The sequence below is a fragment of the Vanellus vanellus genome, assembly GCF_965231255.1.
Source record: "Vanellus vanellus genome assembly, chromosome: 1".
Classification (NCBI taxonomy): domain Eukaryota; kingdom Metazoa; phylum Chordata; class Aves; order Charadriiformes; family Charadriidae; genus Vanellus; species Vanellus vanellus.
In genome coordinates this window covers 125,852,049-125,875,130 of record NC_138905.1, presented here as the reverse complement: position 1 = coordinate 125,875,130, position 23,082 = coordinate 125,852,049, and the positions used below count along the sequence as shown (strand labels likewise).

Sequence of the window (23,082 nt, the reverse complement as noted above, 5' to 3'; positions counted from 1 at the left end):
TATGGAAGAAGAAAGCAAATAAGAAAGACTATGAACTCCAGCACTCAGAGCTGCTTAGGATGTTGCAAAACACAAGTACAAATACTCACCTTTCCCTGCAAAGTGTCTACATCATCGCCAAACCTTTTATTGTATAACCAATCTGCACCTTAACAAACATGCTTAAAACATATACTAAACTCCCCCCCACAAATGTATATGGCTTGTGAATGGCCCTTGATAAAAATACTATGGTAATCAACAATCGCAGTGATCACGTGAGATAATCCATCTCCCATCAGTATCTTTTATTTTACTGCTACTGTAGCATTTGGAAGCAAAACGATGACACGAAGAAAGAAAAACAAAATGCAGTTACAGCTAATACTCGTCAACCAGAATCCATTCCTGAGCCCCACATGCAGAAATCTAGGGAAGTCTCCATTTCGTGGACTTTATAGACACTTGCTAAATCCTGAATAACTTCAGTTTTCTACTCTATTCTTTCTCAGTGTTTGGAGAAAAAGATTAGCATGTTCATGGTTTTTTAGCTGGAACTGTGTGTCTTGGGAGACTTAAAAAGCAATTTTCCTTCCTCAGTTCATAGTCTGTCAGCTATAAAGATCATGAAAGTGCATGTGAAAAAACATTTTCCTTTCCTTTTCTCTCACAACTTCTGATACACCCACCAGACTTGTCCAGAATCACGTATCTGACTGACACGGTAAGTTGGTTTGCACAGTTGTGCCCATGAAAGCAACCCCCCCTCCTTTTACTTGTTTTCTCTTTTTTATTGGCATACAAATAAGCAATGCTTCATAAATAAGATGATGTATTTTGGATAATGAATCAACTTGAACTACTAAAAATGTTTAAGAATGTCTGAAAGAACGGCTGCCTATTGCAGATAGTTAAAACCAAATAATTTGATTTTATTTAATTAAATGATAATTCTTAGCAACTTTTTATAAAGCACCCACCACAATGAAAAAAAAATAATCAAATCTAATCTTTCTCAAGCAGGAGCAAAGATTGGATAAGCCCAACTCTCTCCTCTAAGATTTTCTACATTCTATGTCCTCTCAATTTATATTCAACAGCAGGTTCAGTGAGGTAGAGAAACAGAGGAAGAAGAGGGGAAACACAGAAAGTGAATCAAACACTTCCCAAATTATTTTTTTTTAGATGCACAATCTGTATTTCAAGACACTGTTAGTAGTTCTCCCTGCTGCAGAGTAGCAGTTTCAAAAGTGTTTCACAAACTCAAGTAGGGACATGATAACCAGAAGTAGTGTTATCAAATCCATAAATTAATTTTAAAAGGAATAAGGAGGGTTCCCTCTGTCACAAGTTTGGACTTCCGAACAGAAATGGAGTTGCTGCTGAAGACATTTTGGAACCTCTGCTGTAAAATCTGCAACACTTTCCTTTTCTCCTAACATTGCTCTGTTCTCAATAATTAATGAAAGGAAATTGAAAATAGTCATTGACTCTCAAGTCGTGATCAATCAAATTATGAAAGTGGGTTCACTACTAATAACCATATTATATTAAATCCCATGTTCCCACCTATTATGCAGTACTGTATAATAGTCTGAAACCCAACATCTTCTCAATTACCATAGACCACATGTTGTTACACTACAAACCACAATTTTAAACACTTTGTGATAAAATGAATTCTTTAACAAAGGGAAGGGTATGCGCAGTGCTGATCTGTTAGAATATGCTGTGAAACTTCTTTAAAAATATAAAACAAAAACTGGAAAAACAATTGGACACAAGGTGTGGATTTGGTAAAAGAATGCTACACACTTGCTGGAGCACTGAACTGGCAAAATGCCCAGCTGTAACGTCAAAATGGTCATCTGTATTGAAATGACTGCAAGATTATAATTTCATAAAGTTACACAGATTGTTTTTTCTTGTAGGGAAAACTAATAAACACTTAAAACTAGCAGCCCCATTAAAAGCAACAAATGTTCCCTTTTCTGACAACTCATTCTCCCCTCTCATCCTGCACCATCTCTCCCCTTCATGCTAGTACAACTGCTCGTGCAACTGCACAATAAACAGAATCAAGGAATCTATCCAACTGCAAACAACCTTTTTTCCCCTCCCCTTAGAGCTATTTTTCAACCTGACTAGTTCTGGCTAGTTCTGGGTATCTGCACAAACACTTCTGAGCACAATACAGCACAGCAATAGAAACAAATGGCCAGATTAGAGCAGCATTGCTCATCTCAACAGCACCACTAGCTTAAAACGTTTGACAATATGTCAAATTACAACTGTCTGTAGCATTGCCGTACTCCTCCCAAAGACTAAAGAAGTCAGAAAACTAAGAACACTAGATTTCACAGTCTTAGCAGGAAATGCTAACTTGCAGTAGCTTTATATTTTCATATACATAACTGAAACTCAAATTAAAATTGAAAATGAAGTTATAAGTCAGGTCTTATTTGTCCTTCCTCTCTAATTTGCTATGTTTATGCAACTCCAAGTCATAGAATCATAGAATGGTTTAGATTGGACAGGACCTTGAAGATCATCGAGTTCCACCCCCCTGCCATAGGCAGGGACACCTCCCACTAGACCAGGTTGCCCAAGGCCACATCCAGACTGGCCTTGAACACCTCCAGGGATGGGGCCTCAACAACCTCTCTGGGCAACCTGTGCCAGTGCCTTACCATCCTTAAAGTCAACATGTGTACCTACAGATTTCTCACTAGGTGGCAACACAGCTCCTCCTTTGATTTGGTATGTAGTCAGCAACTGAACACAAAAGGTGGCTGCATTTATTTAGCCGCAGAGAGCTTTACATTTGACCAATTTTATACCATTGATCTTATTAATGATGATTACAGTTCAGACCTAAGAACAACAACAAAAAGTATGCCACCCTAAAATAATTAAGGTACACCGAGGGCTAAGAACCCTTTTATCCAGATTCTGTGGAAAACCATTCTCTCCCCTCTGCCTAATGAGCCATTCAGAGCTGATGACTACACCAGTAATCTACTACACTGCACACACAGATAATCGTATTACACAACAGAATACATTTAAACACAGTTTGCTGCTGTGAGCCAGAAGTTCTTTGTTTAATCCACAAAACTGTAACAGAGTAGTGTGTTTATTGCTTTGAAGTCCAGAAAAAAGCTTTAGAAAGCTAGAACTTGCAAGTAGTTAAGTTTAGATCACCAAAATTTCTCTTCGTTAAAGGTTAATCACACAGGGTGGGGTTTTTTGTTGTTTGTTTACTGTTTGTTTCAGGGTGGGTTTTTTTTTGCTGCGGGGTGTGTGTGTGTGTGTGTGTGTGTGTGTGTGTGTGTGCGCGCATATGAGTGTTTTTCTGTTTTCTCTCCAGCCTTTGGCAAATGCAATAGAAGCAATGTATCTCTCAGAATGTGCTAAGAACATCATTAACAATTTTAAATTGAGACTGGCAAAAAATTTTTACACCAAACTATGGCATCTTTAATATTTTGGCCAAAATTCACTTAGGCAGATCAGGTTAACTAAAGGTTAGACTTTGCAGTCTTTCAAACGAGGTTTCTAGTAGTCGTGTACTAAAATGTAATGACATAACATCAAGTGCCCTTGAAGACAATGCAACATTATCAAGAAAAGAATGTTATTTGATCCTGAAAAATTAAAAGTTGTTTCTCTAACTGATCATTATAATATTTGCAGTTTTCTTTTTGTTTGAAATGCCTTTTCTTCTGTGGCCTTGCCTTTTCCTGAACATAACAATATGGAAATTTACTTTCTGATATTAACGAAGAATCTCAATTTTACAGGAAATAATCTGGAATTTGAAAGACACAATGGAAATCTATTCTTAACAGATTCAGCTATTCTAGATGAACTGTCCCTAACTCCTATTCTAGGAAGGGTTAAATAATCCATTACACTGCTGCTGTTGAATACTAACAGGCACTCAGAAGAGCAAACTGACTGTCTAAGATACAAGCAAAATTTACTTGTTTTTTTGTTTGCTTTGATCAAAGTTTATTTTGTCTTGCACTGGCAGTGTCTGCATAGCCAATACATACAAATCCAGTTGCTTGCTAATGCCGGAAAGGAAATAGTCTATTTTGCCCATATCAAGTCAACCCAGGCAAAACCAGCATCTAAAATATCAATCTACTCTGATGAAATTAATTCTACAATGTCACATAGCTCAGTGAATGACAATGTTTTAGTTCTGGTAGCTGTGACATGCACCACAGGTTACTTTAGTTTTTCCTCAGGTAAAATAGCACAAGCTGCATTACATGCTGCTGTACTGGGACAGCCCTAGTACGGAAAGCTCCCTCCACAGCACCCTGAACTTTAGGACAAACAGTATCTACAGTGCACTGTGGAGAAGCACTCTGAATAATAGATAGCTACCTGGCAATTTTAAGGATGAAACCAATTCTGTCTAACTAAGAAATCCTGTAGCAGAGCGATGTCTGAATGCTGGAGAACAATTACCTTAACAAAATTTGTTTCCTGGTTCAGTGACAGAACAACGTCAGGAACCAGAAAACTCTTTCCAAGCAGTAGTAACTGAGGATAAGAAAAAAGTTAGTTTGGGTTTGCTCCACTTCTGCACACACTTCTCCTTGCAATTATTATCAAAAGTCGTAATACTTTTTTTTTTGTCAACTGACACATTATAAAGCAAGTTTGGTAAAATAGGTTTGCATGTCTTAATTCAATAATAAAAAAAAAAAACACTACAGAATTTATTCTTTACCAGCACTTTCAACAAGTCTAGTTTTAACTAGACTTGGTGTTACTTCCACATATTCATAAAATACTTTTAAATACTGTCTATTAAGGTTGTAGTGCTTTAAAGAGCACATTTTCCCTTTTCTGCTTGTGCAGTTGCAATACTCTTCCAAGGCCTCTGAAACCAGTGCCCTCAAAATACATCCCTCCTTTCATTCCACAAAAGTCAAATGTTAGTGATGAAACCAGTGCAACTGAGCTCAAACTTGTTTCTAGCAACATTCAAGTCACGGTTCTATGAGTAAGGTTTTCACTTGCCTAATTTGTCTCGGATTGTACAACAGCCTGAAAATACTGCAAAACTTTACAAATAATCACTTTTCTCTGTAAAACAGCAAAAACTGACAGAGGTCACATATCCCCACAGCGAACCTATCCAATGGCAATGTTGCCTATGAACTGATTTGAATCCTATTGCAATTAAAGGTAATCTGAGAAATATCTTCTTTCATAATACTCACACTTTTCTCATTATATTTAAAGGAGAATTCCTGGACCAATACAGAGTTTACTTGGTTAATCTCACCCAAGCATTAAGAAAACAGTATTTCATTTCCCTTCTTTATTATCTGATGATGAGCAAGGAACAAAAAATACCTAAAATTCATACTTAGCAAAAATTCAGTTAGAAACAGTCTGGTCGCCTAATCCAATCTGTAAACTTGGAAACTGTATCAGAGAAAAGGAGATACAGACTTGGAAACAGTACATCTGCATGGCTTTTTAACTAAGTTCTGAGAGACTTTCCCACTGCCTCTGAAATTCCAGGTGATGCCAATGGCAAGAACCACATAGTAATATACAACAATTTCCTTCACCGTCACAGTGTATTTAGAGGGACTGACATGGATCTATAAAGCCTTGCAGTAACCAGCTGGGGATAATGAATTGCTCCTCCTGCTTGACAGAGTAAAGATTATTTAAGTACTTACACACATAGCACTTGCATGTAAAACACTTTCAGAACTGAATGAACCTTCTTCAGGTGTTAAAAGGCTTGACTCAAATTTGTTCCAACAACTAATCTGTACTATCTCACTCCTGCACGCTTAGCATGAGATCCATTTTCTTTCTTTGGTATCCAAATGCGAAATGATCAATTAGAGTAAGAACAGAACCTTATAAATTCTGCCTATTTTTCTTGCTCGAAAGCGCAAGAGCAACAATAAACTTGCACATATATTAAATGGTCAAAGCGTACGTCCACTATTATATTTTAGAAGTCCACAGAAGTAGAATAACTGATAATAATCTGTATAAAGCTCTGTTTTGCAGAGAGGATAAGGGCACTGGAAGAAAGAGTTAACAGGGTTCTTTTGTTAAGAGAAAGAACCTAATTTCCCTTCCTCACAAGTTAAAAAAGAAGATTAAATATCGGTCTACATTAAAATCCCACTAGGGTAAAGAATTTCATTGACATGATGGGGTACATGGAAATGTAAAACATAATGCTCACATAGGTCAGCTGAACTAAGAGGGCCATGACCCATTCCACAGACTCTTTAGAGCACCTTTCCTGTCTGCACAACAAAACCGAAAACATGTCTTAACATGACAACATATGACTCTCAGGCTGAACGCAGCATTGTCTAGATCCTGAAACCATCTGAGGCACAGTTAGTTGCACAAGATGTCCTCCCCACCCCTTCCATGAAGGAGGAAGCAAATACTAGTTCTGAGCCTGACCTCCCTTCCCTCACAAACCTCTTCAGTGAAACCACCTGTTCTGTGTGTCTCACACTGGGCAACCACCTTCTCGTTTTTCCAGAGTACTGCAGCAGGCAGAGGAAGACGAGAAACTGAGGCAAAGAGAGGTGTACCTAACACTATAGGAAAGGAATGAGTTACGCACCTGTGACTTTGACATAAAAAGTCAAATTTGCAAATCCTCGAGCTGTTTATGCAGGTTGTGTATGCATCTGCAACAACATTAAGAGCCAGCTGAGGTCTAGCAGAATTTATTAGCTTAAATGCAGTATATGCAAAACAGCTATGCTGCTTCAGGGCATAATGATACAGTATACTCTTTCTCAGTCAATACCTGAATTAATAAACCATGATTGTCTTGAACTAGCTCCATGTAAGGTCACCTGAAAGTCACAGTGACCCCGATTCTTGAGGATTTATTAGCCCGGCTAAACACAAGCTGTGGATACGCCAATAAACACTCCCAGAAATGGAGTGCCAGGAAAATGGTACTGATACTCCCCGAACAGTCAGTTCTAGACTGGTACTAAGCTCGAGCTCACAAATCTCAACAGATAAAAGCACAGCGTACATGTTTTGGACATCCACACGCTTTCTAACGCGTCCCACTGTACCTGTATTATTGCGCTTTTTTCTTATTAGCTACAGTACCTCAATCTCCATTTACCATAGAGATGTAAGATTTGGCTGCTTAAATCATCCTGCTGCATAAGTCTTCATCCATGAGCAACTAATTAGGGAAATAAAATGGCCTCAGAGCACAGAGAAATTTGTATGGTTTATATATATATCCTACGTTTTACACATGCTACAGTCAGTTTGGAAAGCCTACTTGAAATTTCTAGGTAAGTAGGATTTTAAAACAGAATAAACTGCATCATAACATTCTTAAGCTGAAAAAAATAATAATTAAAGCTCTCAACACATTTTTTTAAACCTTTGATCCTCTGGCATTGAACCTGAGCCTAAAGCTTTGAACTTCTCAGCATTCTTGAGATGTGCTTTATTAAATGAAATAATCTTTTATCTTTTGTTTTCCAAATGCCACAGAAAATCATGAAAATGGAATCCATTTAAACCTTTTGTTACCACAAGCAATATTATTCAAGTGATGCTTGTGCCGACTAAAGAACAATCATAGACACAAAAGTGCCAGTTTCCAGCAATGAATACTGGAATCAAAGAATGGTGAAAGCAGACAACCACATATCTGTCATAACCCATTTTTAAAAGTTTTTGCAAAAATGCAAAAGTCTAAGAAGCTATATGCCAAATTAAACTTTGAGGACAGTTACAATCCCATGGATTTTAATGAAAACATTTACTGAACTTTAACTTACTGTACATAAGTATAAATGTAAATAATGCTCAAATGTAACAACCATTTCTCCTACAGACTATTTTCTGTTTTGCTGTCTTTTAACAGCAAATTTATCTTTGATTCCAAAATACTGATAAAACTCACATGATAAAAATAACATAAAACCAGTTGCTTGCTAATAGCAATGAAAACCGATTCATCATCTCTAGTTTGGAAAAGGATGTTAATATACAAATTATTTACACATAATGTAATTAGTAAGCACAAAAAAAAATTGTAGAGAACATGTAGTAAAACTTCCATTTTCTAATTTTTCAAGTTCAAATTTTTTCTTCTGCTTCTTGTGTATGCATATCCCTCATTACTATAGCACATTTTCAGTATATTCACCTAATACTTTAATTCACAAGACCTTCAGCAAGAACTTATCTTTGAGTTGGATTTTGACTACTTTTGGAGTGGTTAAAATCTGTTGAAGAATGGACTTGGACATTGAAATAAAGTATCAGCATACTATCAGATGAAAGGGAAAAAAAAAAAAAAATCACTTTCTATAATCTTTCAAGATCTAAGGAGCCATGGAGTTGCAACAGGATCCAACAGGGACCTGCCCAGACAGCAGGATTAAGAAAGAAAGGCCTAGAACAGAGCTTGCTTGTTTTTACAAGCTCTTTGTTGAAGTCCTGATACATGAAACCCGCCATCCTTTTCAGAAACAGTTCAGATGGATAGCATAAACTCCATTGCTACAACAACAAAAGCAAACCACCCAACCTCAGAACACTCCCATAACACCAAATGAAAATGATGATTTACATCTCAATAACGGAGGAATAACATAAGTTACTCTACACAAACAAAACTGTTCCTTTTCCTGTTTTAGCACAATGTTGTTACAATGGCACCACATCAAAATGCAACATGTAAATCACCTAATGCCCAGGAGCACGTCCAAAGAGCAAACAAGGAAAGCATGCCCATCTAGATCATGCTAGTAGATGTGAAAGGAAAACCGCCCAGCTTTAACCCTCTGCAAACTACGTGCTAGCAGAATGCATGACCTACAATTACAGCAAAAGAAACATGGCAAAGACACTTCTTTTTGTTCCCTTTTGAGCCTAATCAGATGCTGAAGGAATTTCAGGGCAGTCGGAGAGTGGAGAGAAGAGGCAGAAGTGAATGTACATGTAGCTTTCACTGCTTAAAGAAACTTGTTAATAGTTTAAAAAAATGAGTCTTCATGAAATTAGGTGGTTTTTTTTGTGTTTTGTTTGGGTTTTTTTTTTGTTTGTTTGGTTGGTTTTGTTTTTTTTTGTTGGTTGATTGGTTTTGGTTGTGTGGTGGTTTGCTTTTTGTTTTGGGCTTTTGTGTTGTTTTTTTTTCTTTTTAAATCAGATTTGAGAGACTCCAGGAGCTCATAATCATGATTTCTTGGAAGTGGAATCCCCTCAAACTGCAGGACCACCTCTGTCAAAAATGGACAATTAAGCACAACATATCCCTTGCTTAAAATGTGAAAGGAGCTCCAACTGGCTGTTTAGCAAATATTAAGGCCGGAGATATTACTGAAGAAGGCAACCAACATATTTTCTGCTTTATAGTGTATTTTTACAATTGAAAAGTGGTCCACCTTGACAGTGTTACAGTAGACCTTTATTGAGGTCGTTATTCCTCTTGAGTCAGTGTGTGGGAATGGAGATTCCTATATGAACATCAGTGAAAAGAGCATTGGGCCTGCCTTAAGAATCTTGTCCTGTTATTATTCAAAAGATTCTTCTGCAGGGCTGTCATGTAAAACAGAACTGCTCTTTTGTGGTCTCAAAAAAATGTACTTCTGTGGCCAAAGCTAACATCCTGTTTCAGGTGGAATTCATCTTTGGAAGAATACTTGAGGAAACACCACATCTTTAAAGAACAACAGAAGAATTAACTGTAGGGAAGTTTGTCCTCCCCATATCCCTTCAAAGAAGTGACAGCTACCAAGATCACTATTTACGCAAAAGAGTAACACACATCACATGGCAGAAAAATTTAAGTGTTGCCCTGTTGTAGTCTTTAAAACTGCTAAACTCTATTGGGAATGGGGTCCTTCTTCAATAGGTTCAACTTCTCCTATACGCAAATGTTTAAGTGAACACCAATTAACTTCCTACTAACTCAAGACAAGAATTGCTGCCAGACAGACTCCATGCAACTATGAAAGAAATAAGATTCTTTTAGCTCTCTCAGCCCCAGACAACTGCAGTGGGAAGTTCAATCTGTAGGAATACTAAGCCAGAATCTAGCCCGCTTGGAGAGGTAAGGAACTCTTTATCTTCCCCATAAGAATCCTTCATTGCAGGAAGGGCAAAACAAAATTATACACAAGTGCCACCCAGCATCTACAAAACATGTGTGGCAAATGTGGGGTGATGCTCAACTTAGAAATTCCATACTAGCTGATACAAAAGGAGGACAGAATCTTCTGAGACAGATGAAGCAAATACTGAAATAGATCTCATCTCAGCAAAGCCAGTGCCCTCAAATGTGGCCCTTCCTACTCTTTACAAGTAACCTCAGAAATAGACCAATTGCATTAATTTCTTTTCTAGGCCACTGGATCATGAATACAGCCAACAAATCGAGGAAACAAAGCATGTACAGGAACTGAAGATCCAGACTTGTTACTAGGAAGAGTAATCACAATTTCAGAAAAGCAAAGGGTAGCAGAATCCACTTCATCTGACATGATATTCTTCAGAGGAGCTATTTCTCTTGGGCAAGTCCAGCGATCCAGTTGCAAGAGGAAAAGGTAATAGGTGAAGAACAGCACTGAGAGCAAGGGGAAATCAAGTTACTGCAATGTCACATGAGGGTACAGATTTGATTCAGGATATAAACCCGCCTTCCTATCAGCAAACAAACTGTCACCGCTGCATGACCAGCTCTAAAGTTGTTTTCTACAACATAACATTTCTAAATACTAACCCAGAAGATACGCAATTTTATAATTAAACTATCTCTCCCCATAAGTTTTTATATCCCTGAAGAAACCAATTGGCATGACAAAGACGACCTAAAAAGTTTTCAAAATGTAAATTATTTTTATTAAAAAACCAGAATATTAAAAGATTTTGGGTTTCCCCCTCAAAGATCGTTGCATACTTTGGCACGTGTATGTGCCCTCAGTCCTCAGACCAGCATCTGCAACTCAGATTACCGTCCCAAGCAGGTCCGAGACCTACAGCTCCAGAGAGGCTGCTACTGCTGCAGGAACCAGCACGTGCTGACCCCATCTCAATCCTGCTTGCTGCCTCTCCGAAGGGACTGAGATCTGCTTGTGGCCAGGGGAAGGGAGCCCAGGAAGGGGGGAGGCAAAGGGATGTTTTGCCTAAGCTTGTGGGTGTTTGTTTTAATAACAGAATGGGTAATTAGAAGTTTGTTAACTGACAATGAATTAAATTGATTGAAATTTCCCCCAAATCAGTAAACTCTTGGTTTGCCTGTGCAGATGACACAAATCCCAACTGAACGAGTGCCCTCAGTGAACCAGGCAGGGCCCTTAAGGAGAGTCCACCACAGACAGCTCCACACTCACAAACGAAACAGGACATGGCCATAAATAGAAAACTGTGGGAAAAAGGCCTGGTAATCCAGACAATTTCTGGAAGGGAACACATATCTTCAAATCCTTAATTGATATTTAGCTGCTGACCATTCCTACCAGGTGGATGGTAGCACAGATAAGAATAGCAGCTTTGATAAGATTTGAGGCTTTTTCCTCTCACCCCCTTGATAATGTCACCTTGTGCATGCACTTTCTTCAGCTAGCCTGTTTGCTCGTTATTTAAGGCAAAAAGATAAAACAAATAATGCCTATGAGCTGTTTAGGAAGGAACTGAGGTAGAAACCACAGCTATTTACAAGACGTGCTCCTACAGTTCTTACTCCAACCCCAGCTTGCCTTCATGCATTAAACAGTCACTGGTAGCCCTTACAAGTGGTGAACTTCTACTTTCGAAGGATCCCACACTGGTTTATTATCTCAGATTCTAAACTAACACACAAGATACAGAAATATTTTAATCTAAAGACAATATAAAAATTCCCAGCTGAATAAATTCAAACTATGCTCACTTTTGCTTTCTCATTAACAAGGTAATTCTTCTTTAACCCTAACAGGTTTCTAAAGAAGGTGTAGTTAAAAAAGGAAGCAAGCCAATTGACAAGAAAGTAGAGACTAGGAGACTTAGGTGCAAGTCCTCTGTTCACTTTTTCCCCCAACATGAGTTAAAATAAATCAGTCCAAAGGTAAAAAAAGTACCAAAGTCGATGCAAATGAAGCTGCATAGTAAGGAAGCTGTGTTGAAGGAATAGGGCTCCCCCCCCTTCAGCAGCCAGGAGCTGTTATATCAGCTCAGCCAGTTTTCTTGACAGGGAAGGGGAGGAGATGCAAAGCAGTGAGACTCACCCACACACTGCACAGATGGTTAAGTGGCATCTAATAATCCTAGATGTTAGCATCCTACATTTCCAGGGCATACTAGTTTCTTTACTGTTTTTTCCTCTCAAATAGATAAGCTTCTGAGAGACAGAGACAGTAGGTGCCCTATCACTCTGCAGCACAAGAAGAATAGAGGTTCTTGTAAAACTACATCAGGAGAGATGAAAAGCTTCTTTCCAAACATGTCAACTGCACTTGTCCAGCCCTGAGCTGGAAACACAGGCTCCAGTTTGGCACCGCTTTTCAGAGAGAACTATGAGGACAAAAGAAAATACAGTGATGATAACCTTTACAGACCTGAAAACACTGATGTGTAACACATACATATTGTAATAAATGTTTATGTGGTGGCAACTTGGATTCAAATACTTACTTCAATTGGCAAAGGAAAAAAAAAAATCTACCGTACACAGGCAAAGTAGTATTTCATAAGCCATTCTCACTATTTATGACGCTATAAACTAAGGCAATATTTTCACCAGGACCTGCAATTGTTAATTGTCACTATACCACAGGCAATGTTTAAAATGACAGATACTAAGAAATCTACAGTAACTGGTTCTGTCACAATATATTTTTTAACCTAACTTTATTCAGTTAATCTTCTGGGAAACCAGAGAAAAATCAAGAAGCTTGGGTTTCGTATCGCTGATTCTGCTACTAACTTGCTGTGGAACCTGGAATATATCTTTAAAGTAATTTCTCAGGTCTGTAAAGTATTAAAAATAAATCCTCATTTAAGTGCCTTAACAAATGCTAAGACATACTGAAAGAATAAAAGACTACTTTTTAGCAGCAGCCTCATTTGCAATCGGGCTTCTTCTACATCAGCTTCAAAAAAGAAAGAATTTGACCACTGAATATTTTAGGCAAAATAAATACATAGAACAATCCCCTCCCCCAACCAAGAAATACACCACAAGTCTTACTCATATATGAAGTGATCTTAAAAAACAACCTTCAAGAAAAATCTGTCACAGATTTTAAGTAAACCAAGTATAGATCACAGTATTTTTATTTACATTGCCACTTTATTTACTGTCACTGTGAATATTCGTTGGTTAGATTCATATTAGGAAATCAAATACATGCAACACATTCAGTGTGAGTAGGCTATCCAGGTGTCTGTGGTAAGTGTCTTCATTAAAATAAATGACTTGTAGCAGGAAAATGCCATGCAATAAGCCCTGTTTCAGAGAGCACAAATTGCAGTAATACACAGAGCTGTTAAAAACAGGTCTTCTCCTAAAGTCTTTGGCACTTAAAACCCCCAAAATGTCTAGGCTATAACCATAAGAAAATGCAAATATCTTGTAGTGCTTAGTTAGATACGATTAATATAATATTATCATCTTTCTTTCCTCTAGGTAGTTAAGCAACCAAAGTGTTTTAAAACCATACATCTTCCATTCCATTACTCTGCAGTGGGGCAAATGATGGTAGTTTCACTCAAATTCTTAAAGTTACTGGTTATACATGTCATAGTTTTAAAACATAGAATTAGGAAGAAATTCAATGCAGTATTAAAGTTAAAGATAAAACTGAATTCATATAGCATGTTCATTCAAGATTTTTTTAAATGGATTTTTATTTTAAATTTAACTGTATAGACAATCACTTATTGTTTGTACCTAACTTTTCATTAAAATAATTAATCTACTGGAAGACAACTGACAATAATATTTAACATGGTAGAATAGCAGATAAATTGTAGAAAGTCTTTAAGAAACAGAATTAAGTTCACAGGTCTCCTCAGGACCTTCAGGTCCTTGATTTATTTAAATCAAACTGCTTCTCTTCATTGAGAAGCTAAAATCTCCAATATTATACTCTATAGGTTAACCAAGATCTTTACTTTAAATTGTTTTACAAGCTAGCTTCCAAACAACAAACACTTTCATCTGCCTTCGTATCAGGTAGACTTAATTATTTCTTTTAACATTTTCTTTCTTTTTCCTCCAAAGATTTTCTTTACTCAAAAAGATTACAATATTTATTTATTTTTTTCCTATTGAAGCAACTCTTATCCTGGAAAACACAGCCATTGTTTGGCAGTGTTTACAATTGGACAAAACTCATTGACTCTCACTCAAGAAAGGCAGATACCTTTGCATCTGTACAAGTTAATATGTGCTAATATGACCCGAAGTGTGTAATTCTCACAAGCAACTGACATACTGACAACTTACTGAACCCCATACATTTTGAACTTTCTCTCCTCAACGTACTTCCATTCTCCCACATAATAACATACTATGGAGATCTCACAACTGCTATATACTTCATGTATTAGTCATAAATATTTCCTGATGCAGATGTTAGAATTAAAGTTTCCATGAAGATCAGTTTCTACAACCACAGTATGGATTGTGATAGTTTGTCACCGGTCTTTAGCTTTACCATGTTTTCCCTTCTTAATTTTTCAGTTTGAAGACCAGTTAGGTGGTAGGAGGATTATGCCATGTGTTTTGATTTTAGTAAACTGTTCTTACCAGCACCAGTGCATATGCAGCCAATTGAAGCACAAAGGTAAGAGCTTCTATGTACAAAGTTTGATATGACTTACAGCAACTGTTATCAACCATTGGGTAGCTACTTTGTATTTTCTTGAGCAACTGATCACTAAGGAGCCAAGATCAAAAACCATTTTGATTTGACTCAAGGTATGGATTCTTGTTTATCTCCTGTATTTTCACTGAATTACAAGCAGGGATTTTTAGTTCTGAGCTATGAAATACAGTATCTGATCCAGACGCTTTTTACTCTGTATGTATATACATGGATATTATTATGAATATACAGACATACATGTATTACTTATTAAAAATATGGCCCCATTTTCAAAGCTATTGCTTTTTCTCCCATCCTATTATTTAGGGGGTCCATCAAGTTTTGCTAACACATCTTCAGTTTTGCAAATTTCCATTGCCTATAGCTCAAAACCATGTTCATCTATAATCCAGTAAAAATATCAGTACATGCAGAAAAGCTCCAAGTGGAATGTTTGTAGCTGATTTGAGGAAATATTACCTGAGATCATGAAGTACCTATCTGACTTAGCAGAAAACTCAGGAGAGTACAAAATAATAGGAATCTATGCATCACAAACCATGATATCTCACTTTCGGAAAAAGAAAGATTTTAGACAAGGTTTTCACAGGAGGTAAACTATCCCAAGCAAAAAATCTCACTACCTGAAGACTGAGTTTTTGCCAATGTCTTACTACTATGGCAGGCTACAGATTTGTAATTCCAACAGGAAATGCAGTTCTAGAAGAGTGATATTGCACAATGATTATATTTATAATATCACAGTGACATATATTTTTAGATTCACAAAACAACAAAGCCCAGCATTTAAGAGTCAAAGAAAGTTCTCTTTGGATCAATGAATTAACGGAAATTGCAGCTCAGCTGCAATTAATCTTGAGTTTTGTTGATTGCACAAACCAGAACAGAACACATGCTCGCATCCAAACAGAAAATATTTGAAAATACAGCTGATATTTATTATCTTCCCTGTGTTTGTAACCAGACCGAATTATGACAAGCACAGTTAGAAGCCTATTTCTGGACTTTTGGCAAGAATCATGCTTCATTAGATGAGTACAGACTGTGTACAAAGACAGAAGTGTTTTGGAAAGCGTTTTCATTTTTCAGAACAGAAGTTGGACACACCTCATGCATTTTATAAAGAGATTAAAGAAAACAATGTTTAAGAATGAAGACTTGAGAGCGTTCTCAGAATAAACCTCTTAAAAAGCATATTTCCAGATTCTTTGCATAAATTTAAACACACCTTTGTCATTTGGCTTATTGTACTGGTAAAAGCTCCACGCATTGCTTACCACTTTAGGAACACCAAAGCAGGAATATCCTTGCTTCCCCTCCAAATTAGATTTCTTTTTCAAACAAACTTGCTTTTCTCAAGCTCTTTCACAAACACCTTGCCATCTTAAGCAAGAAGGCAGCTATAATTAAACTGGGGTTTTAGAAAAGAAAAACGTTGTTAGGTTATGTGATAAAACCTCATCTGCACAGCCACAAAGGAGCACAGGGAGACAATGGTGTGTGGGCAGGGGGAGCCCAAATAATACCCTGCTCAGCTGCTCCCAGGCCCATCACAGGAGAGCCATTCACTCATCAAAGTTATAAAGCTGCCTTTGTAGGATCACAGAATAGTTGAGGTTGGAAGGGACCTCTGGAGGTCATCTGGTGCAACCTCCCTGCTTAAGCAGGGCCACTTAGAGCACGTTGCACAGGACCATGTCGTGATGATTTTTTGAGTATCTCCAATGTGGAAACTCCACAACCTCTCTAGGCAATCTCTGCTAGGGCTCAATAACCCTGCTGTATAAATTCTGCTTAGCACTAATTACATAATTATTTCATTATTATATGTGTTCTAAGAATTTCAAGATACAGCAATTTTTAAATTAATACTCTAATATGCTATTCTTAGAATAAACAATTCTTAAAATGACAGTCAAATACACGTCATACCATTACATTTTGAAACCTATAAGGGGTACTGTTTACATTAATAAAAGTGGGAAATGTGTTGACTAATCTTGAAGCTCAGATGCATGATACCACTCTCAAAAGCAGTTTCCTGATAACGCTACGTAAAGACCTACCTAATCTGGCAATGCGTAACTAGTCCATAATGGTTTCAGCTACTAAATATAATAGTCACTTTTTAAATGTTGGCACTATGGTTAAACCAACAACAGATAAACAAAGTTATCAGAGCAATGTGTAGCCAAGTAGTAGAGATTTAAAAATATTAATGGGGGGGCGGGGGGGAAGCACAGAAGAAGAGGTGTGTTCTTCCAAAGCCATTTTGTGTTCAGTACTATAGTAAATCCAGTAAAAACAGATACATATTAAAGCCAAGGAACTAAAGTCATACAGCAAACAAAGCTGCCCTTGCTTTGGAGATTGATTAGGAGGAATAAAGAACCAATTGCTTGCAACACATAAAAATTTAATGATTTTCTTACTATTTAAGCAATAGTTCATAAAAATTAGGTAAATATTCTTATGTGTTTTTAAGTGGGTGTAATAAATCCACATGCTATGCTTTCTCTTCTGAAAATGGAAAGGGAAAGCATTATGTCAACACTGCTGTGAGTATGCTTGCATCAAATTTCAAGAAATTTTATATTTTTGAAATAAAATAATACCATATAGTAGATCCTTATTACTCTTTGCTTATGGTCTAGATGAAAGGCCATATTTCCTTATAAAACTTCATATTTGCTTCCCTGGACCAATTACATTTTTATGTGGGACTCCAAAAGAGGTAAAAACCATGATAATTTGACCAGTGACACAGTATCCCACTCCCAGAAGCATGTATCTGGGCACATGCTAGAAACAGCACCAAAAACCGGCCCCTAAAATATAACCCTGTATTTTACACTTTTAAACAACTTATATTAGGTGAAGTGTTGCCCAAGATTGAATTCTGTATTTCCAACCAAAAAACCACACGCACCATTTCTGCAGCGAACTAACTGACTTCCAGTAGCACGAAAGACACACAGCACGCTTACAGAAATTACTTCTGGGGAAAAAAGCTTGGTTCCATCTCTCATATTTCTGCACAGGAGTATTTAATTCTAATGACACTTTGTTTATGAAAGTTATGGCGGAACTATAAAACAGCTAGATCTTTTGCTGGAATCTCTCCAGTTCTTTAGCATCCCTCAAACTGTGAAGCCCCAGTAGCTCAAGTGTGAGCCAAATAATGCCACACACAAGGAAGTATCTTGATCTGTGAAATATGGCACAACACAGAACTGACAGCTACCGGGAATTCCAGGTAAGTTGGCAAAGCCCAAGAGTCACTTGCTCTTTCTTCAAATCCAGTCTACACATAGTATAGTATCATAAAATTTGATGACATACAGATTTGTAATATTTTTTACTCAAAGAGTTGAGTTCAACACTGACACTGCATTTTTTTGCTTAACCTCTTGAAAAAACAGGGAGGAACAGAATCTTACACACATCTTTGCAAAAAATAAGCTGTGATTTACTGCAGCCTTCCAATATCAAAAGGTTAAGACACTGCCGTGGATCTTTACTCAGAGTTAAACAAAGCCTTTCAAATGAACTGCACTGACAAAACGATTTAAAAAATGCAAGTCTAAATAAAAAAATAAAAAAAAAATCAACGAGGGTAAACTATTTAAGGAAATAAGCAGACTACGAATATGGTCTCAACTGTAAGAAACTCATTCATAACCTGAAAATATGTCAGGGAAAAGATCTGTGGGCCCTTTGTAGAAAAAAAACAAACTGATGCCAACTTTCACATTTTTCTTTTCCCCCAATGAAATATTTTTGGAATTCTTCTACAACGGAACATTCACAGCAATACCAGTTTGGTTCAATTATCTTGCCCTTCTCAGTGCTAGAAGTAGTTCAAGAACTATATTCAAAACTCTTCTTTCTTAGCTATAATTTTGCTCTTTGTCACAGCCAAAACATTTTGCAGAGACTGTCCTCATAGATCACTTCCAGCAGAACCAGTCAGGGTTCTGAAGGAAACCTGAATCTTTCCTTATCAGCTTATCTATTCAGCTTCACAGTGGCTTGTATGCATACAAACCTGTGTATGCATATATCAGTCTAATAAATAAGGTCTAGCCTATTAGAAGGTTGTGGAAGTAATAGTAATCACTTTCTCTGTGAGGACATTTCTATGAAAATTAATTACAGACAACTGAATTGAATATACAGTGAATTAAATCTTGAAAAACAACTTCAAAGAGACATGCATTGTAAGCACAGTACACTGCCCTTTAAACTGCTTAAAAAAAACACTCAGCATTTTACAAGAGAACAATCTGACACCAAGAAAAGACACACAAATAACATATTGACTTTTACTAAGTAGTAAGGAACTGATTACCATTCCCTTCCTTAGAAATAGCGTTTGCACTTACAGATATTTGGTGTTAGAACAGCTAACTAAAAGCGAGATATGCAAACCACACAGAGAAAAAGAAAAGAAAAAGAAAATGCATGGGATGTGGAAGAGAGCAGCAGAAGAAATGGGACAGTAAAAGGTAACCATGGTGTGAGCTGTAACAAATTCAGAAATAAGAAACACGCTTTTTACACTTTTCTATACCAAAAGTTCTGGAGTATAGCAAGTAAGAGCTGTATTGGAAAATAAATTTATTTAGACTGATATTTTTATTAGACTTCAATGAGTAAACTAGCTTCTGAGAGCATCATGAATCCTCTAAGTTAAACTGTACAAAATAGTCTCTTTTACATCTAAAAATATTCAAGCTTCAATTTTCTTATGTATATTTTTAATTTGTTTGTATCTTTGTGACATGAAAGTATAGTGAACTGTAGTAGAATCTGTCATCATGTAAAGTAGCCAACATTAATCCAGCAGATCATGTGGACACTTGAACACTGACAAGGTGTCAATATACTTTATTAATATGGTTGAATTACAACACTACAGAGACCGATGACAGACAGTATGCAAGACCATGAATACTAATACTTAAATCCAATAGAATTTATCCTAAATTACATTTGTTAGCTGTCAGGCATCGTTATATAGAATTAATTTTTTTTCCCTATTATCAAACCACTGCAGAGATGCACACAGACGTAAAAATCACTTGAGATGTCCATGGATTGAGCAGCCTTATGAAAATAATGCTATACTAGATAAAAATTTGCCTCACAAGCTAGTAGCTTCTCTATCAAACTCCAAGAATGATCAAGATAGTACCAATTGATAAACACAGATTAGCCTAGAGAAGTATCAATTTATCAAGCTTGATTGCTTTTGTTACTGTGGTAAGGCAGATAACATTGTGATAAGAAATCAGTATAATCATTTTTTTTTAATGGATTGTTTAGACTAGCAAATAGTCCTTTTAAAACATTCCATGCCCAACCACCTCACAAGTTAAAGAATTGAAACGTTGTGTCAAAACCAGGTTTAAATTGACACATTGTATGAAACACAGTTAATTTAACTATTTTTTTAAGCAAAGTACTGTTAGACCTAAATTTTCTCCCTGAATAGTATTAAAACTATATTGCCCCACAGATTACATGTAGACTGTTGATACTAATACCACAAAATCACAGAATCATGTAGGTTGGAAAGAACCTCTGGAGGTCATCTAGTCCAAACTTGCACAACGCAGGTCCAAGTAGATCAGGCAGCTCTGGGCCCCATGCAGCCCAGTTCTGAGCATCTATGAGGATACTCTCCCACAATCGATCTGTGCAACCTGTAGCAGAGTTTAACCACTCACAAGGTGATTTTTTTTTTTCCTTGTCTCTAATTGGAAGTTTCTATGTTGCAACTTGTCCGCATGGCCTCTTACCTTTACACTGTGCACATATATGAAGAGTTTGGCTCCATCTGCTCTATACCCTTCTATTAAGTAGTTGAAGACAGCACTAAATCTCCCCTTAGCTTCTCTTCTTAAGGCTAGAAAAACCCAGTTCTCTTAGTCCACCTCTGTTGAACACATACCAGTACATCATTGTTTTTGTTGTACTGGGGAAACCAAGACTGCCACAGTGCTCCAGATGTGGTATCACAGGGGATGAACAGAAAGAATAATCACTTCCTTTGACTTGCTGACTACACTTTTGCAACAGTCTACTAAGCAGTTGGCTGCCATTCCACAAGAGTACGCTGCTGACAAATGTAATGATGAAGTTCTTACCCATAAACACATTTCATCCCACGTGGGTACTTATGCAAAAGCACTCAAGAACAGAGACTTTTTGGATTTGATCAGTATGCATGGAGGCATACTGAGCCCTTTACCTCTCAGCACTCTATGTGTATGTGAAATTAATGGAAGGAATTGTCATGAGCTCCCTCATGTACAGAATGTCCTGTTCTCCCTCTCCCGTGCTCCAGAGAAAGACTGGAAGTGGAAAGGTGTACAAAGACAAACTTCAAGACCAAAATGGTCTTGCAGAGGGCAAAATTTTGAGGTAAAGAATGTTCCTAAGGATTAATCTTACTGTTCCATTCCAGCTTATACTTTAACACAATTTATAAACACAGCTTCCTCCCAGGTAAGTTATCTAATACTTATTTTATGCAACTACCACCATGATTCTGTGATTCTATCACAGCTCCCCACTGATACGTTTAAGGAATGCTGTATCAGAAATAAGCCAAACAAAAAAAAAAAAAAAAAAAAAAAAAGAAGAAAATCTTAGGAAAAAACAAACCTAAAACCTGGATAGAGGAGAGGTCCACAAAAAAAAAAAACCCAACCAACAAACCCAAACCCAAAACACAATCAAAAAATCCACAGAGGAAAAACAAAATAAAGACTACACAAGTTGGAAATAGTTTGGGAAAAACAGCCTCTGAATCTTATGTATTAAGGACTTGCTCCCCATTCACTTATATGACTTATGTGACTTAATATTATAAATCTAACACATAGCAATTCAAAACCTTAAAAAAAACCCAAACCAATACCGACAAAGAACAAAAAAATCCAACCCACACCAAAACCACAATAAACCCCAAAATTCCACTAAACCTAGGAAGTGTGTATGATCTGTTAACTCAATGGCCTGCCAGCTTGAATTCTAAATACATCAATATAACACAAGTGGAATAAAAACCCCCCAAATTTCTTAGTAGACTCTCAAGCCTTTTCTTTAGACCCAGGTAGCAAATGCAAACTATCAACAGCTATCCCTCTTTTTTTTTTTTTTTTTTTTTTTTTTTTTTTTAAAGTAAACCTATAATTCCTGTTGGCTTCTCTTTACCTCCTGATGTGTCCCTGTTCCTTTAGTTATTATTTCTCTCTTTTAGCATTTTCTTCATGGCCCCAAAAGGTTGAACTTTATTGTCATGGAGTGAGGAAAGCAGTACTCCGCTAAAGGAAGAAATGTGTCCTAGCATCAGTCGTTAAGATAAGGCTTAGAAAAAGACTAGAATACAGACAGAACTTCTTTCAAAGATACCAAATCATTTTAGCAAAAATACGCTAGCTCAAAATGTGATGGTTTAGCTATAACCTGCTAAAAGCATAATGTGACTATATACAAGCTGAATACTATGGAAAGTGTGGCTTATACTTTGTTGAAGGACTAGGAAAAAGAAACTAACTATGGCATTACCAGATTTAAATGAAAATGTTTGGTAAAGTCTGAAGCAAGACCTGAGATTTACCTTGTTAATCAAACTACTCATTAAGGCTTAATACTGTTTGTTATAATTACCAAAAATATCATTGACCCTTTTTTGCTGCTGAAGTTGGGTTCATAAGAACTTAGATGGCACAACTGGAACCCCCAAAAAACATTACAGTTCAAAAGACTATGACCTCCAGCAAAAATATACTGGACGTGAAATACACAGTGATTGTGATTCAGTTACAATGTTTGTTGTCAAATTGTGTGAAAGAAGCACCTTATGCACACACGAGTTCCATATTCAACTTAGAAAATAAGTATTGTTTTACCCTAAACCAGGAAATGTTAAGAGATACAGACGCTGTAGCAGTTCTGCAGCATTGTTTTAAAATCCCGACTATATGAAAAATGTATACAGTTCTTCACATAATTTCACACACTTTAATCTCAAGTTTTCACCCATTTTGTAGCAAATTACTTGCTAAATCCAGACTAGTAAAACTAAAATTGATGTCTTCTTACTTTACTTCCTTTGTATGCTTTTTTGATTCTGAACTATTTTTTCTCTAAGAAATTCACTTTCTTTAAAAAAATTTAAATATCCAAACAGAAAGTGCAATGGCTTAGAGTTAGCATAGATCTACTA

At 36.8% G+C, this 23,082-nt stretch overlaps 1 protein-coding gene across 2 annotated transcripts in view; it reads right to left on the bottom strand.

Moving 5' to 3' along the window:
* CASK (calcium/calmodulin dependent serine protein kinase) overlaps window positions 1-23,082 on the bottom strand; it is a gene marked incomplete at its 5' end in the record, with an annotated part of 227,731 nt that overhangs the window by 137,556 nt on the left and 67,093 nt on the right. The window lies entirely within an intron of this gene.